This window comes from Sturnira hondurensis, unplaced genomic scaffold, assembly GCF_014824575.4.
Source record: "Sturnira hondurensis isolate 20B ecotype Veracruz unplaced genomic scaffold, ASM1482457v3 Scaffold0008916, whole genome shotgun sequence".
NCBI classification, from domain to species: Eukaryota; Metazoa; Chordata; class Mammalia; order Chiroptera; family Phyllostomidae; genus Sturnira; species Sturnira hondurensis.
The window spans coordinates 2,804,009-2,811,002 of NW_028081547.1; positions in this window are offsets into that span (position 1 = coordinate 2,804,009).

The following is a 6,994-nucleotide window of genomic DNA, read 5'->3' on the forward strand; positions in this document are numbered from 1 at the left end:
AGTTTATTTGGGAGGCAATCCCAGGAAACATTAGTGAAAAAAAATGGGAAACTGAGACTTCCAGCCAAGATGGAGGCAGAGGTAGATGCACTGTGCCTCCTCGCACAACCAAAATAAGGACAACAAAAAATTAGAAACAAAATAACAATCAGAGCTGACAGAAAATTGAACTGTATGGAAATCAGACAGCCAAGGAGTTGAAATAGACACATTCATCCAGACCGGTAGGTGGGGCCAGGTCGGGCGGGTGGCCAAGAGGAGAGGGGTCACAGCACAAGAAGTGGTGACACCGGGCACACAAGGTACTTTGGGCACACAAGACGGCAGTGGCAGACCCTGGGTGCTCAGGCAGCAGTTGGAAGACCCCGAGCACGGGGTGGCAACGGGCAGACCCAGCAAGGGGGTGAGTGTGAAGTGAGGCACTGCACACAAAGCAGCTGGCTGACCAGGTGGTCCCACATTCACACCCATGTAACTGGGGAGGGAGACAGGCCATGCAACCCAGGGTTCCAGTGCCGGGAAACAAAGCCTCAAAACACCAATTGAAAACACCTGTGGGGGTTGACTCACAGAGAGAGACCCCCAGCCTCACAGGAGAGTTCGTTGGAGAGACCCACAGGGTCCTAGAATGCACACAAGCCCACCCACCCGGGAACCAGCACTAGAAGGGCCCAGTTTTCTTGGGGGAAGTGGCAGAAGGGACTGAGGTCCGACAGAGAGCGGAATAAACGCTATCATTCCCTCTTGGACCCCACCTCCACATACAGCATCACAACCAGACACTGGTTTGCCCTGCCCTGGTGAATACCTAAGGCTCTGCCCTTCAATATGTAACAGGCTTGACAAGACCAAAAAAAATGGCCAAAACAGAAGAACAGATCAAAGCTCCAGAAATAACACAACTAAGTGACCAAGAGACAGCCAACCTCTCAGATGCACAATTCAAAACACTGGTGATCAGGATGCTCACAGAACTGGTTGAATTTAGTCATAAATTAGATGAAAAAATGAAGGCTATGCTAAGTGAAATGAAGGAAAATGCACAGGAAACCAATAGCGATGGGAAGAAAACTGGGACTCAAATCAATGGAGTGGACCAGAAGGAAGAAAGAAACAACCAAACAGAAAAGAATGAAGAAACAAGAATTCAAAAAAAATGAGGCGAGGCTTAGGAACTTCCAGGACATCTTTAAACGTTCCAACATCCAAATTATAGGGGTACCAGAAGGGGAAGAGGAAGAACAACAAGTGGGAAACTTATTTGAACAAATAATAAAGGAGAACTTCCCCAATATACCGAAGGAAATAGGCTTCCAGGAAGTCCAGGAAGCTCAGAGAGTCCTAAACAAGTTGGACGCAAGAAGGAACACACCAAGGCACATCATAATTACATTAGCCAAAGTTAAAATGAAGGAGAGAATTGTAGAAGCAGCAAGAGATAAGGGGACAGTCACCTACAAAGGAGTGCCTATCAGACTGTCAGCTGATTTCTCAAAAGAGACCTTAGAGTCAAGATGGGGCTGGAAAGAAGTATTCCAAGTCATGAAAGTCAAGGACCTACATCCAAGATTGTTCTATCCAGCAAAGCTTTCATTTAGAATGAAAGGGCAGATAAAGTGCTTCCCAGATAAGGTCAAGTTAAAGGAGTTCATCATCACCAAGCCCTTATTTTATGAAATGTTAATGGACTTATCTAAGAAAAAGAAGATCAAAAACATGTATAGTAAAATGATAGCAAACTCATAGTTATTAACAACCACACCTAAAACAAAAACAAACTAAGCAAACAACTAGAACAGGAACAGAACACAGAAAAGGAGATCACATGGAGGGCTAGTGGGAAGGAGGAGAGAGAGGGAAAAGGTACAGAGAATAAGTAGCATAGATGGTAGATAGAAAATAAACAGGGGGAGGGTAAAAACAGTATGGGAAATATAGAAGCCAAAAAACTTATGACACATGGACATGAACTAAAGGTGGGGAATGTGTGTGGGAGAGGATGTGCAGGGTGAAGGGGAATGAAGGAGGGGAGGAATGGGACAACTTTAATAGCATAATAAATAAAATATATTTTTTAAAAATGGGAAACTGTGATAGGGAAGGGAAATAGAGCCTAAAGGGTCATCTAGAAAAGAACCTTTTGAAAACTAGAGCAATCCCACTACAGATTGGGGGAATGATGTAGAACCGTGTACCAGAGTTATCCCAACAACCTTAGGAGCAGGCAGAGTGGGCTCCAGAGGCCTCAGAAAAAGCCTGAAGAAGAAAAACAAAAACACCAAGAGCTAACGATTGGAAATAGGACAGGGGGTATGGGAAGGGCACCAAGTACATCTGTTACACTGGGCATGTGCTTCCTCAGTCATGCCCATTGGACGATAGAGCAATCCTTCCCATAGTAGTCACACTGTAGTCTTGGACTGCACTCTGGTTTGTCTTGCTGCCGTCCTGTGCCCACACCTGAACCAAAACCTATGTGCAGGTGAATACTCTGCCTGATTACCTTAGTCTTCAGTTACTGCCCACCCAGCAACCCTTCACTGTGGCAAGCTATAGCGGCATGCTGACTGGGAGACTAACCAGGGCCTCCCCACGCTCTTCTAGGGCTGGAGGTGGGGCCAGTCCTCCAGAAGTGCATGGCAGCTGTCCCGGAATGTTGGGAGGGTGCAAAAAATGCCGGGAAGCAAATGACAATGTTCATCCCATAAGTATTCCCTAGAACAAAAAGAATGGGGTGGAAATAAAGCTTGGGAGAAGAATATAGAAGCCTGGAAGCCCGGTGTTCGGAGAGGACTTTGAAGGTCACATAGACTGACTCACCAGTGCTACCACAATTCCCTCCTCATCTGTCCTTCAAAGTGACATTTGATCTCAGCTCATACACCTCCAACGATAAGAAGCCCACCACTCACAGAGTAACCCACATTTGTTCTGCAGACATCTCTCTCACCATTAGAAGTCTCTTTACACGGGTTGGAATCTTCCTCTCTGTGTCTTCTCTGGGGTTTCCAGGACACATCTGCTTCATCTGCCCTAAATCTCAGTCTCACCAGGAAGTGTAAACAGTGATTGCATTTCTCCCAAGACTTCTCTGGAACAAACAGGCACCTCCCAGGCCTGTCTCCTCAGAGGTGGTAGCCACAGAGGGACCCCAACATCTGTATTGGAGGTCTTGGGGAGGCCCTCAAGGCAAGCACCTTAGAGTCCGTGGAGCAACGATGAGTTTATTCCTTGGAATCATCAGCCAGTCTCTAGGTCAGCCACAGTTTACTGCTTGGAAACAAATGGCCTCAGTCACGGGGAGGAGCCCCACTTTCCTCATGGATGTGTTTATTTGGAGGATGTGATCTCCCAGTCATACAAACTCTCTCCCTGTCTCCTGCCCCAGCAGCTCCCACAAGAGCTCTGAAGTGTCTGGCAATGACCACAGGCTCTATGGCTGCAGTTTCTGAGATCTAGGCTGCTCACATCTGGCCACACACATCTAGGCTCCACATCCAGCCCCAGCCCTGACCCCCCACCACCTTGGAGGTCTGCAAAGGGGAGGTGTGCACAACTATGGAAGGGGTCCAAGCTGGAGTCACAAGTCCTTCAGTGAATCTTGCTCCTCTGAGATGGATGACTTTGCCTATCAGAGCCTCAGTTTCCCTTTTCTAAAAAACAGAGAAAGAATTCATTTGCATAGGTGCTCTGGAAATGTGAAAGTACTGAGCATACACTGGGTTCTTAACAGGTATGTGTCTTATGGTGCTTTGTTGGTGAAGGCCTCCCTGACACTCCCCTGACTATCAGAATCTGTTCAGAGAGTTACCAATCTTTTGTTGTAGTAACTGAAACTTTGAAGGCACCAGATGGTAACTCTTCTGTCATGGAAACAGTTCTCCACTCCTGCCTTCCTCCAAGATGCCCTCACATATTGATCAGATAAGGTAGTGTTCCTATACTGTCCCAATCTCCATCTTTTATAGACCTTACGGAAGACATCTATAGTTCTGTCTTCTCTCCTTCTTCTTGGGAACTGTCCTTACCCTATTCACGTGTCTATAGAGGAAGTGCCTTGCTGGATTCTTACCCATCCCTGGATCTCTGTTGACCTCATGTTCTTTTCCATGACCTAAGCTGGGCTAAGGTCATAGTAGACTAAGCTGATAGTCTTCATGTTGGGAGTGGAAGAATCCTTCTTTCTCCATGATGTGCAGATCTGCAACTCTTGGCAGCCATGTGGAAAACACCAGCTTGCAGTGAGGGAACAAGGCTGACACCCAGAGAGAAGCAGAGACAAATGACACAGCATGTTGCAGTCCAGGGGTCAGGTGGTCTTCAGCCTGTCTGTCCCACAACTTAGTGGCGCAAACTATCCTTAGAATCCAAAAGGAATGGCCCATTTTTTCTCAGCCCCTTCTGAGGTTTGGCCAATTGGGAATCTATCCAAAAATAGGATTGGCCCCATCAGACTGTATGTATCCTGAACTGGAGCATAGACTGTCAAGGTCGGGTATTAGCCAGTGTTGAGTTCTGGAGGTAAACAGACAGGGTCCTCAGGGCAGTCACATGGATTCTTACATAAGCAGAGACAGAGCCTAGAGCAGAGACAAGAGGGAGGCTGGAGAAGGGGGCTGCCTTGGCTCCTGACAGCTTTCCCTGCCTGTTTTCACTTCCCCCGGCCTGCCCTGCCTGCTCTCAGGCATCATGAACCATTCCTGCATCTACCTGGTAAATCATCTCTTCTGCTCAAGCTACTTCAAGAGGGCTCCTTTTCCATGTCCCCACACTTACTGTTTCTTCAGCACAGCCTGAGATGGAGGCAACAAACAAGTCTGTGCTCACACATTGGGGGTGCTAGAGAATGTCCCTACATGATCTGAGAATTTACTCTCAGCTTTAAGAAAAATTAAGGTGTCCAGTAGTCCCCCCCCCCCACGGGTAGTGTCGCTTTCCACTGTTGCAATTACCTGTAGTCAACTCAAGTCTGAAGATATTAAATGGAAAATTCCAAAAATAAACCATTTATAAGTTTTAAATTGCATGCTATTCTGAGTAGCGTGATGAAATCTTGTACCATTCAGTTGTGTCCTGTTGGAGACATGAGTCTCCTTTTGCCTAGTGTTTCTATGCTGTATATGCTATCTGCCCACTAGTCACTTAGTAGCGATCTTGTTTACTAAATCGACTGTCATGGTATCTCAGTGCTTGTGTTCTGGTCGCCCTTGTTTTACTTAGTAATGCTTCCAAAGTGCAAGAGTCGTGATGCTGGCAATTTGGATATGCCAGAGAAGCCGTAAAGTGCTTCCTCTAAGTGAAAAGGTAAGCAGGCATAGGAAAAAACGTAGTATATGTAGGGCTTGGTACTATCCACAGTTTCAGACAACCACTGGGGATCTTGGGTTGTATCGGATAAACGTGGACAACTGTAATTCACATGCATAAATTCATTCATTTAAAGTGTACAATTTAGGTTTTTTAGTGTATTCATAGAGTTGTGCCATCATTACCACTAATTCCAGAACATTCTCATCACTGCAAAAAGAAACCCATACCATTTTTTCCTCCTGCTAGCTCCAGCCCTTGGTAACCCCTAAACTGCCTACTCTTTATATGTAGATTTGCCTGTTCTGGACATTTCACATAAATGGAGTCATCCAAAATGAGGTCTTTTTTGTATGGCTTTTTTTCACTTGGTGAAATGTTTTAAAGGTTTATGTTGTAGCTGTATCATTATTTCATTTCTTTTTATAGCTGAATGATATCCCGTTTTGCTTATTCGTTCATCAGTTGGTGGACATTTGGGTTATCTCCATGTTCTGGCTATTGTGATCGTGCTGCTATTAGCACATACATACACATATTTGTTCGAGTACCTGTTTTCAGTTCTTTCGGGTATATACCTAGGAGAGGAATTGCTGGGTCATGTGGTAATTCTATCTTTAACTCTTTGAGGAACCACAGCCTTGCCCACTCCAAGAGAGAAAACTGTGCTGCCTGGGCAAGATCAAGTCCCTAGGAATGGCGGCTCTGGCTAGAGGTAGTAACACAGGCAAGGCAGGCAGATGCAGGGAAACAGGGAAGGTGGCTGCTCAGCTCCTAGTCTCCAGAGACACTTTCTGTGGGCTGTAGCTCTTCTTTGTGGGAAGCTTGTTTCTGGGAATTTTCCTAGGTTCTGCCAGGGCAACCAGCCCTGAACCAGGCACACCTTTTGCTAGTGGACAAGGGTAACTGATCAGCTTCAGATTCCAGGTTGCCCATACTCATGGACTTTGGCAGAACTCACTAGCACATTCCAATCCAGCATCATTTAGAGAGCTCCTACTGTGTGCCTGGGCCACCACAGGGCCCTCATCCAGGACCTCAGCACCAGTCCTGGCATACTGTGTGGTTTGGGTGGGGAGCCCAATGTCCCTGAACACTCAGAGGCCCTGGAAAGAGCCTGGGTTTTGGTGTCAAGACAGTTCATACGTTGAAATATTATTTAATTCAAGTGTGATTTGGATAAGTCACTTAACACTGTGAAGCATTTATACCACTTCTGGGAAAATCACGTTACTGTTGTCACAGGGTGGCCGTGAGAGCAAACAAGGTGAGACATATAAGCATCTAATGTCTGATACAATGGGCTTGATAAATGGAAGATACTTGTGATTATTTACTACTGAGCCAGCTTTCAGCCTTGGTGTTGCTTTAATCTCCTAAATCTGCATCTCAGCCCAGACCTCTCTCATGAAGTGTTGACTATCCAATGCACCCCAGCCCTGTCTACCTGAAGTCTTTGGGTGCCCCAGCTCGTCATGCCGTGCTGAACTCCTCAGCCCCCCGTGAAGACTTGCTACTCTTCCATGTTCGCAATCTCAGAAAGGTCAGACTATCCGGCCAGGGACCCAAGTCAGAATCCTGGGTGGCAACTAGAGCTTTGCTCTACCACATTCCACATATTCACGCAGTCGCAAACCCTCTGACATCTTCTGATTGCATCCTCCCCTGTCCTACAGTCCATGTGCAG